Source organism: Prionailurus bengalensis, chromosome C2 (genome assembly GCF_016509475.1).
Source record: "Prionailurus bengalensis isolate Pbe53 chromosome C2, Fcat_Pben_1.1_paternal_pri, whole genome shotgun sequence".
Lineage (NCBI taxonomy): Eukaryota > Metazoa > Chordata > Mammalia > Carnivora > Felidae > Prionailurus > Prionailurus bengalensis.
Genome location: NC_057350.1, coordinates 22394599 through 22407351, shown reverse-complemented (window position 1 = coordinate 22407351; position 12753 = coordinate 22394599).

Sequence of the window (12753 nt, the reverse complement as noted above, 5' to 3'; positions counted from 1 at the left end):
CACCCAGGCGCTCCCTTAGTATTCTATCTTAAAACTGAAAATGTATAATCAGAGATTATATGTGTGACTTTTATTATTTTTACAACATTATTTTAAATAATCTATTCTTTTAATTTTCACTTGCATTCATAAATATTTACCTTTCCATACTGGACCTTTTCCACTGGTTAATTCTATGCTTTTAAAGGCAGTATAAAGCTTATATTTTATTCTTTTAATTTCCAGAGGCATATGGATACAGCAGTCTCAGCCTGCCATCAAATATTAGTTTTCACACTTCTAACTCCCAAAAAATTCACTGACCTTGTGTTCTTTTTCTCTTTTTCCCCCTTGCATTCTTTTTCAATAGCTAATCCTTTTGCCCCAAATTTGACAAAGCTAAAGTGTTTTATTGTAGATTTCAAATATATTTTTATTTAAATTTGTAATATTTAGAGACTACAATATTAAAAAACAAATGCATAAAAACCCTTTGGAATAAAAGACCATGGTGTCTTTCTTAATACAATACCTTTAAGAAATTTAGAGCTCATATGGGTGCCTGGGTGACTCAGTTGGTTAAGTGTCCAACTCTTAGTTTCAGATCAGGTCATGATCTCACGGTTTGTGAGTTCAAGCCCCACATCAGGCTCTGTGCTGGCAGTGTGGAGCCTGCTTGGGATTCTCTCTCTCTCCCTCTCTCTCTGCCCCTCCTCCAACTCATATTGTCTCTGACTCTCTCAAAATAAATAAATAAACTTTAAAAATATTAAAAAAAAGAAATTTAGAGATTAATAAAGATAATGGGCTCTATTAGTGTTACTTTTAGTGATCAATTTATCAGTATAACTCAACAGACATATAAAATAAGTATATGTGATGGTAGGAAACGATTTGTATTATACAATCATATTCACATGAAATTATGTTCTATTTTAGCTTACTTATCAGTCAGTGTACTCCAGAGAACCAATAGGTTCTCATATATATGAGGAGATTTATTATAAAAAAAAAAAACTGGCCCACATAATTATGGAGGCCCCAAAATCCTATGGTCTACTGGCTGCAACCTGGAGAATCACAAAAGCTAGTGGTATAATTCAGTCTAAGTCTGAAGGCCTGAGAACTGAAAGAGCCAATGTCCAAGGCCGGGGAAGATGGATGTCCCAGCTCAAGCAAAAAAGAACAAATTCCTCCTTCCTCCACCTTTTTATTCTACTTCAGCCTTTAACAAATTGGATGATGCCCACACCGGGGAGAACCATCTTCTTTTATTTATTCTATAGATTCAAATGCTAATCGCTTCCAGAAACACCCTCACAGACAATGTTTTGCCAGTTATCTCGAAGCCCAGCCAAGTTTAACACATCACATATTAACCATCCTAACTCTCATGCTTTATTTTCTGTTACGATTTTTCTTGATGCTCCTGTTGAATGAGTTCCATATTGAATATTTTGCGAGGTAAAATACTGACTGATTAAGGTACTGAAAAGACCAGTGAAGATAGAGTACACTGAAGAGGAATGTACTTTTAATTGTAATTTCATATATTTCTGAGAAAGCATGCATAATTTGAAATAAATAATGGTAAGGTAGTTGAATAACAATCCTCCAAAGTATCCATCTTCTTATTTCTAAAAAGTATGAATATTTTGCCTTGCATAGCAAAAGGAACTTTACATGTGATTAAGCCAAGAGTCTTGTTTAGGGAGAGTATCCTGGATTATCCATGTGGGTCCAATGTAGCCACAAATGTCCTTCCAAGTGATTGAGAGAGGCAGGTGGGGCAGAATCAGAGGGAGATTTGACGATGCTACCTTGCTGGATTTGAATGTGCATATTTTGAAGATGGAGAAGGGGCATGAGCCAAAGAATACAGACAGCCTCTAGAAGGTGAAAAAGACAAGCAAAGAGTTTCTCCTCTAGAACATTAGAAGGACACAGGTTAGACCTTGATTTTAGCCTGCTGGGATGCGGGTAGGACTTCTGACCTCAGAACTGTAAGATAATTCATTTTCATTGTTTTAAGCTTCCAAATTTGTGGTTAAATTTTTTCCAGCAGTAAGAGGAAACTAATACAGTTAACAAATTAATGTTTGTCTTTGGAGGAGAATAAAATCACAGGCTTGGTTCTTACTAAAAAATGCTGTACCTTTATTTATTTATTGGTTGCATCTTAACCAACACAATTTAATTTTCATCCTTTTATCTTATATATTTAAGAAATAACTTCAAAAGACCTAAATAAATTGCTGCTGTTCCTCTAGTTTGCAATGAAACTGTAGTGGTCAGTAAAGAGAAGGTCTCTAACTCTTGTCACCTTAAATTTACTCTGAAATTTCTTTTCCTTTATTCCTGAATCAGTACTTGTATGACTGTTCATTTATTTATTAAACATCGTCTTATTTCCCACACAAACAGTTGGATTTTTTATCCTTCTCTCCCTTTTCTGTTAGAAATGTACCCCTGCTGCCATTTCAGAATTCAAGTTCAACATGCATACAACATTGATCCTGGTCACAAGTGATGTGCAATATCAGTTAGTGAAACCACACATCAAAATAAAAAGAAACCAGTGAGCAAGAATTCTTCTGTGCAAAACCTATAAGGTAGCATTAACTTGACTTAAGAGCATTCCAGGAACGGAAGATCATTTAAAATTGTTAAAATAAGACTTGGTAATTTATCTTTTCCCCATAAGGTTTAGTGCATTTTCGTAGATGAAGCTTAGAAAAAGGAAGGGAGCCCAGACTAATAGTTGGGGCCAACCAATACACCCAGCGTTCCAGTCATTAAAGTCAAGCCATGGGTGACAGAGTATTGTCTTTCTGCTATTGTTATTACTATTATTATTAGCGGGGAGAAGATGCACACAGACTTCAAAGCTCCCTCTTACATAGTCCTCACAGTCTCCAAAACTGCCTTAAACTGTAAATCACTTTTTGGGGGCAAGGGGATGGGAAACCTCTTAAATCCATTTATATTGACTTATTTTAAGTCTGGCCTGACATTCATTTGGCATTTTTTCTTATTTTTGGATTTTTATAAAACTTAACTAAAAAAAACCCAAAAGACAATTATCAAGCAGATTCTTTTTGCTTTTTTTTGCTATAACACATGTGATTTATAGACAACTAATATTCTTACGATGCTTGAGTTATAACAGCATTTTAATTTTTTTTATATTAGAGAATGAGAGTGTGAGTGTGAGAAAGGGGCAGGGAGAGAGAGAGAGAGAGAGAGAGAGAGAATCTTAAGCAGTCTCCACACTCAGCACAGAGCCTGTCACAGGGGTCCATCCCAGGACTCTGGGATCATGACCTGAGTTGAAACCAAGAGTTGGATGCTCAATCGACTGAGACACCCAGGTGCTCTTATTTGCTCCTAATTCCATTTTTGAGGGATCTCAAAATAATAAAGCAAAATAGTCAATGTCAGAAACATCAGACAAATAAAAATATAAAATTATATATAATGTGCTTTTACTATTTCACTCATTTCTTTATTCAAACATCTTTATTGCACATCATTCTAATTCTTCACCTTGCTATCTCTATTTCTTCTTCCTCTATCCTCTGTCTTTCCTGAGTCCTTAGGAAACTAATAATCATTTTGTAGAAATACAGATGCAATAACTTAATTACATTTGTAATAAAACAATGAGATTACACAACAGGGGACATAATATATTTTTGGCAGTTACCCCCTTGTAACATTCTATCAGGAATGAGAAGCCCTTCTATGTATTCCAGACAGGAAAGTCTTGAGTGGAGAGAATTATCACTTTATGCAGTCATTATCATGACAAACATCAGCACAGGTTCTCAGTCTGCAATACAAAAGTGGCTCTTCTGGTGGTTCTCAGAAATAATTGCAAACTTGGGATACTTTCAGAGCCTCTGGCTTCCAACAGTATAGCTTGAGTGTTATTTGGCCCACATAAGCCTTTTTTGATTTCAGGTTTCCAATGACCACAGAAACCAATCCACCTCTAAGTCTTTATCTTTACTATTGACTTCACTCTGTTCAAGGGCTAGAACAAGTTATAACTTAATCATTCATTTCCTACCTGTGTCTCATTCCAGTCCTTCAGAGTGACCACCTCAGGGTCATAACGCTATGACATTTCCTAGGTTAACATGTCCTCCTTGCTACTAGCAATGGCATCCTGTTGCCAGCTGACAGGTGACTATTGCAAACTGAAGATTTGCTTTCTCTGCTACTTCTGCTACAATTGACTTAGTTTAGGAACCTCTGAAAAACACATAGCATCAATTCTTTCCTGAGAATTGTGTCCAATCAAGGAACTGCTTGAAGTAGAAAGTGTCATGTTACTTGGGAAGAGAAAGGTGGATGACAGTATTCATTAGCTCAATATTCCCTTGTCTTTTAAAAGCATCTGTTTGTCTTATCCTCCACTTGTCTCAACTGTTATCAGCCTGTTTACTGCCCTTAATTGCTTCAAAACGCAATCATTTAATTTGCATTATTTTTCCTTTCAGGCATGTTCTAAATATTATATATATTCTTTTAATTTTTTTAGGAATAAGTCATATTCTGGAGTAACTGATTTTTCAACTAATTTGTCATTAATGTAAAGTCATATTACAGATAGTGTGTCCAAATAATGATAATACAGTTATAGTACCTAATAACTAAGTGAATAATTTTTACAGATCGCATGTCCAAATAATGATAGTACAGTTACAGTACCTAATAACTAAGTGTATATTTGTTCATTATCCATGACATCCCAAATTCAGACTATCAATGTTATGAATATAAGGTTAACGTAAATATATTTATGGATCGATGAAGTTATACCCCTTTCTAATACATGTAAGTTTGCTTACCCTTTAATAAAATGGAGAGGTCAAAAATAACTTTGCTATGTTTTTCATGATTTTAAAACAAAATAGTCAGACTCCATTATCTGGGAATATATTAATAACTGAATTTATATTCCTGTTGAATGAACTCAATTTTATTCTACGAAGGAAAGCTGTATCACTTTAGGAAATCTTCATAAACTAATAGCAAATGGTATATTTATATGAAAATATTAAATGAAATGATATACATTTTGCTAAATTTTTCTAATCATATACTTGCAAAATATCACATGAATATGAACCTATCTGCTAAAGTTGCTATTATGTTGGATTCTAAAATGAAATTTAAATCTTCTCCTAAAATCGTTTCTGATATCTAATACATCTAGATTCAAGTCACACAAAATTAACCAATAAAATGAATCTAATTTAGGGCTGGGATTTTATATAAACCTATAAAAATCCAGACTTATTAGGAAAAATTTACCCATATTTTAAAATCCTCTCTCCTTAGCCTGATTACTCTAGTTCATACTTAATTCAGCACATACTGGTCAGAGGTGAGGGAGTGGGAGTTCCATTCTCTTGGAATACCAAATAATTGAATCCTATTCCAAGAATGTACATCCTCACGTGTAGCATAATTTCATCAGAAAGGACAATTTAGCTTTGTTTTAGTCAGATTTGGAACTTTTTTAGAAGGTACTTTCTCACACAGAATCTGATCTACTTGTTAGAAGATTAGCAAGGGAGTGTATGATGTCTCAAAAGTCGCCAGATATCATTAGAGGCTCCAACAAGTCATAATTAACTTTGTGTTTAAAAAAGAGAACAACAGGGTCACCAATAACACATTCTGGGCAGGCAGCCAGGACACTACCATGGGAGTCATAATGCCTAAACATAAATTGAGTAGGCTGGACTTGTGAAGTATACTGATCAGGACCAAGGCAACTATTAACATGACAAGGAAATAACGAAATTTCTAATAAAATGAGCAGATGTCTTGGAAAGACTGGAACATTAGCCTTCAGTTTAATAGCTATAGCATATATACTCTCAAATGGACACGACCGTATTTCAACAATCAAACCATACTAAAAGTCAAGAAGTAGTTTGAGCCTGAGCGTGGCATAAAATCAGGAGGCAGGGTCCCATGGGGCAAGCATAAAACTGGCAATATAGTGACAGAGACGACAAAAATAGGATGAAATTCTTATTCTTTGGGCCAATTTCTTTGGAATTCTTTGGGCCCATTTTTAAAAATTCCCACTAGACCCAAGAATGTTTCATTTCTACTTCGACATTTAATAGAAGCAAGCTATAGTTTAAGAAGCTGTACTTTAGCTCAAAATTGTACACTAAAGAATTTGAACTCCCTTTGCCTACTTTTTCACAGAATTACTCTGAGCAGTCTCTCATGTAGCTCAACGAGCTTTGTTTGCAAGTCTTCAAGCCAGGTAGGACAGAACCACTTGTTATTACATGAAAAAGATAGAAAATCAAAAATTTTCCCCATCTTACTTTTTCCCTTAAGTTTTGGTTTTTGGTCAGCTGGCGTGGGGGGCATGGGGTTGTGGGGGCATACTTTTTCCTTTCTCTGTCTTTCCTCTGCACCCCTTCCATCTAATCTTCGTGTTTGGCTATTTGTCTACTGTTCCACTCCTTCCTGATCTCCCTCATTGACTAACTTCATGCTATACTATTGTCATGGAAGGTACGCCCCCACTAACCCACACATTTCTTTACTTTAACAAGATGACCACATCAGGCAACAGCACTGAAAAACAGACTTATTTGAGAATAACTGTTGTAAGTATTTTGCATATTAAGAAAAATAAAGCCTTGGACTCAGAGGCGGTATCAAAACCCCAAGTAGCGTTTATGGTTTTTCACTGGACAAAAACTTCTTCTCCAACCAACAGCATCTGTCTCTCTCTCTCTTTCTAGTTCTTTTAAACCTCTTTTTTAAATGAAAATATAAAACATATACAAAAAAGTAGAGCAACTTTACATGAATCCTTATGTACTTACCTTTCAGCCTCAACAATCGTCAGCACAAGCTTGATATTGTTTCATCCCTATTACCACCCAATCTTCTCTACTGCATTATTTTGAAATCCCAGATATCAAATCATGTGTTCCCTAAATATTTTGAAAGACTATTTTCTTTTAATATCAAGACTACATATACTGTTTAACCACAGATTGCCTATATATTACCTACTAATTTGTAATGTAATTAATTGTAATTGCATACAAATACACAAATAGATATCCTCTTTAATGAATAAAATGTAAGTCATATAAAATAACAAGTATAAAACAACAGGATAAATGACAGAAGTGCCTGAATAAGAACAGTGATTTCTGTGTAAAGCTGGTGGAAATCTCTTAAGCTGCCTGTACTTTTACCTACTTTTTAATGCTCACAGTGGGAAGCATCACCTAATACATATTAACGTTTTGGGTATCATTCAATGAAAGAGGATTTAATATTATAAGGCAAATTATCCCATATTTTGACTTAACACAAAATCTGTAATTCAAATGAAGGAAAAATAAACAGAGTTCACAGCCAAGTTTACATAAAGTAAATGTAGAAAATTCAAACACACTATTAAAAAGTCAATGTTATTGTGAAGTATTTTTTTTCTCTACCCCAGAGAAGTATAATACCATTGTGTTTATTCTACTTATGGCAAATTGTTCACATAAATTTTCATTAGGGGCTTCAAAATTTTTTTGCTCTCTGGAGCATTAGTTTGAAATAAGTAAAAAAAAAAAAAGCAAAACCCTTATATGCAAATCTAGAACAATTCTGAACAAACCAAATGAATGATGTGTCTTGAAAAATGCTAACAAAAACAGAATGAAGGTAAAGCTTATCAAGTACTGTGGTTTGACTCAGACATGCTATAAATTCTCCTGTTTTATCATGCAAAATTTATAGATTATCAGAAAGTAATAAAGACCTCCATTTTCTTTGTGAAATAATTAGCCAGTAAAGAAAGCCATCAAATCACAAGAGAATAAAGAAAGAGAAGAACGAGAGAGAAACTACACAAAAGCCAGGGACCAATTAACAAATGGCAGTGAGTAAATATCTATCAATAATTAATTTAAATGTAAATGAAATAAATTCTCCATTCAGAAACACAATGCCTGAATGGATAAACACAAGACCCATCTACATGCTGCCTATAAGAGACTTACTTCAGAAATGAGGAATGAGGACACACACAAGACTGAAAGATAAAGAAAGATATTACATGTGAATGGGAATGAAAAGAAACTTGTGGTAGCTATACTCACAGCAGACAAAATAGACTTTAAAGGAAAGACCATAATAAAAGATAAAGAAAGGCACTACATAATGATAAAGGAATCAATCCAACAAGAAGATATAACATTTATAAATATATATGCATCTAATTTAGGATTACCAAAATATATAAAGCAAATATAAAGGGACCTATAAGGAGAAACTGGCAGTAATACAATAAAAATAGAGAACTTTAACATCCTACTTACAACATTGGATAGATCATCCAGATAGAATAAAAAAATCAATAGGAAAAGAGTGACCTTAAACAATACATTAGGCCAATAGACTTAATAGATCATAGAACATTTCATCCAAAAGCAGCAGAATTCTTCTCTTTTTTTTAATATGAAATTTATTGTCAAATTGGTTTCCATACAACACCCAGTGCTCATCCCAACAGGTGCCCTCCTCAATACCCATCACCCACTCATCCCTCCCACCCCCCATCAACCCTGTTTGTTCTCAGTTTTTTAGAGTCTCTTATGGTTTGGTTCCTTCCCTCTCTAACCTTTTTTTTTTCTTCCCTCCCCCACGGTCTTCTGTTAAGTGTCTCAGGACCCACATAAGAGTGAAAACATATGGTATCTGTCTTTCTCTGTATGACTTATTTCACTTAGCATAACACTCTCCAGTTCCATCCACGTTGCTACAAAAGACCATATTTCATTCTTTCTCATTTCCACGTAGTATTCCATTGTGTATATAAACCACAATTTCTTTATCCATTCATCAGTTGATGGACATTTAGGCTCTTTTCATAATTTGGCAGAATTCTTCTCAAGTACATTTGAAACGTTCTCTAGGATATATCACATGTTAGACTACAAAACAATATCTCAAAAAATTCAAGAAGATTGAAATCATATCAAGCATGTTTTCTAATCACAATGGTATGAAGTTAGAAATCAATTTTTAGAGAAAACTGGGTAAAAAATATGGAGATTAAACATCATGTTACTGAATAACTAATAAGTCACTGAAGAAATCAGAGGAGAGATAAAAAATACCTAGAGACAAATAAAAACAGAAATGTGACATACAGAAATCTATGAAATGCAACAAAAGCATTTCTAAGGATAATTTCATAGCAACACAGGTCCACCTCAAGAAGCAAGAAAAACCTCAAGTAAACAATCAACTTTAAACCTGAAGGAACTAGAAAAAGAAGAACAAAGAAAGCACAGAGTTAGTAGAAAAAAGAAATAATAAAGATAGAATGGGAAAAATTAAATAAAGACTTAAAAGAAAATAAAAAAGATGGGTCAAACTAAGAGCTGGTTTTTTGTAAAGATAAAGTTGGCAAGCCTGTAACTGGAATCATCAAGAAAAAAAAAGAGTGCTCAAGTAAATAAAATCTGAAATGAAAGACAAGTTACAACTGACTTGGGAAAGTACAATCATAAGAAACTACCATAAATGGAGAGACTGGTTGACTCAGTCAGTTGAGTGCCTAACTCTTTCGTCTCAGGTCATGATCTCATGGTTTCTGAGGTTGGGCCCTATGTCAAGCTCTGCACTGATAGCATGGAGCCTGCTTGGGACTCTCTCCCTACTGCTTACTCATATGCTCTTGCTCTTTATCTCAAAATAAATAAACGAACTTAAAAAAAACACTATAAACAGTTATAAACAACAAACTGAACAACCTTAAGGAAATGGATAAATTCCAAGAAATACACGATCCTCTATGATTTTGTGTATCATAAAAAAATCTGAATAGACTGATTTCTAGTAAGAAAATTGAAACTGTAATCAAAAAACTCCCAACAAACAAAAAGTCCAAGAGAAGACAATTTCACCAATTAATTTTACCAAACATTCAAATAAAATTTAATACCCATCCTTCTTAAACAATTTCAAATAACTGAAGAGAATGGAACCCTTCCAAACTTGTTTTAGAGGCCAGTTATACTCTGATATCAAAACCAGATAAGGAAACCATAAAAAAGGTCAATTCTAGACCAATATCCTTGATGAACATAGATGCAAAAGTCCTCAACAAAATACTGACCAATCAAATTCAACAATACATTAAAGAGGATTATACAATCCGATCAAGTGGGGTTTGTTGCAGCTACATAGGAAAAATTATTTCCTCTGAGGAAAAACATGTTAACATATTTAGGATTAAAATTTAATGGTGTCTACAACTTATATGTAAATGGCTTAGCAAAATGAAAAAAATATGCATATATGAAAGAGAGAAAGCAGAAAAATGTAGGCAAATATTCTTGTAACTTTTCCATAAATTTGAAATTCTTCAAATAAAATTTAGGGAAAAATAAGAACAAGGTATACCTTGTTACGTAGGGGAAGACAAGAGAATGTTTGTGAATGCCTTAACGTGATTGATAAATATGAAATGCTAACAAACTGCAATCCTGCTAGGCTGTCTTGATTTTGCTTTATAAAAGTTGTAAAAATGGTGACACTCAAAAATATGCTGAAAAAGTTAATTAACTAAAAGTTAAATGCCAACATTGAATTGCTATGTCTCTCTACTCTATACACATACTCCTATAAACGGTAGGATTTTGAGGCATTATTTGGTACATAAAATAATACTTCTGTTTAATATTATGTGGTACTTTTCTTTGATTAAACACTTCTCCACACATTTGATGAAGAACATAGGGAACCTCTATTACTCAGGTGTCTTTCATTTGTCCTGTACTAGAGGCTTATTCCTGCTAGGGAGATTAGCTTTGCATGGTTTAGTTCACTTCCATAGCGGGAGCCATAAATCCATCAAAACACATAAAAGAGACCGATGGCATCCTAATTAAAGCTTGAATTTATGGTAGAGACAGTCTTCTCAGGGAAATTCTTCATGAAGCAACAGAGTAAGAAATGCTTATTTTTATCTATTAAAAGGTTGTTAAGTTTATTTTGAAGGCATAAAATGAAGATATAAGGAACGTGCATGTAGTTACTATACGAACTCTATTACGAGCTAGTAGCAAAGGTATGATATTTGGCACAAAGAAGTGGGTCATTAAAGAACTATAAGAATTATTGTTTATAAAATTGTTGATGCAAAGGTGATCCAAATGATAAATGGGGGAGTGTTACCACTGACAGAACACTGATGTCAGTTTAGACGTGAGTGGAAATCTTGGTGCTGTAAGAGACTGTCAGAGCTCAGCAAGGCTCCTTTTCAAAGAATAAAATATGTATTTGTTTTAAACAGAAATGAGGCAGGAGATCCTTAGTGATGTTTTTACCTCTTTTTCTCTCAGAAATAAGTCTCAACGGTGTGGGTGGAGCTGGAGAGTATTATGCTACCTGAAATAAATCAGCCAGAGAAAGACAAATACCATATGATTTCCCTTATATGTGGAATTTAAGAAACAAAACAGTTGAATATGTGGGAAAAAGAGAGGTAAACCCTAAAACAGACTCTTAAATAGAGAACAAAGACGCAGGAGGGGTGGTGGTGGGGGATGAGTTAAAGGGATGATGGGTATTAAGGAGGACACTTGTGATGAACAGTGGGTGTTGTGTGTAAGTTATGAATCACTAAATTCTACTCCTGAAACTAAGATTACACTGTATGTTAACTAACTGGAATTTAAAAAGAAGTTTGAAACTAGAAAAAAATTAGTCTGACTCATTTCAATTTCACTTTCTTCTTAAAAATGATTATTTTATTTATTTTTATTGAAGTATAATTGACACACAATATCCTATTAGTTTCAGGTGTACACCATAGTGATTCTTTATTTTTATACATTATGAAATGACCCCCATGATAATTCTAGTTACCATCTGTCATCATACAAAGTTATTACAATATTATTGACTATATTCCTTCTGGCTATATGTTATATCCCACAATTTATTTGATACCTGGTATTTCACTCTTCCTGGAAGTCTAATACAACACTCAACAAAATAATAATAAAAAATACAAGGCATTTTACAAAGTCTGGTATAACTGAAAGTTGGCTGTAACATCCTGCAGTCAACATTAAAAATTAGTTCACAAATGTGTGGTTAGATGAAACTACAGTATGTGTGGAATCAAAGAATAAAAACCTTGGAAATAAATGGGCATATATTACTTGTGCCCCAAAAAGTAAAAAGAATATCCACAGGTATGGAAATTTTAAAAATCTGGGTCACCTGGGTGGCTCAGTCTGTTGAGTGTCCGACTTCAGCTCAGGTTGGGATCCAATGGTTCGTGAGTTCAAGTCCCCCATCAGACTCTGCTGTCAGCACAGAGCCCACTTTGGATCCTCTGTTTCCTTCTCACTCTGCACCTCCCTTGTTCATGCTCTCTCCCTGTCTCTCTCTCTCTCTCTCTCTCTCTCAAAAATAAATAAACATTAAAAAAATTAGTATCAACTTATTTGGCAAGAGAATAGAGTAACATGATTAAAAGAAAGGGACCATGTTTCTATGTGAATTCAGTACCATTGGGTCATCAGATTGTATTCCTTAAACATGTGAAAATTTTGGTTGTCAATGATGCTTCAGATAAGCTGGGGGCAGGGTTGATAAATGAGGAGAATATAAAGGCTCTCCTCTCTCTCTGGTCTCCACCTTGGAGGATGCATGGAGAAGGCCATCTGCAAACCAGAAAAGTGCTCCCACCAGACACCTGATCTA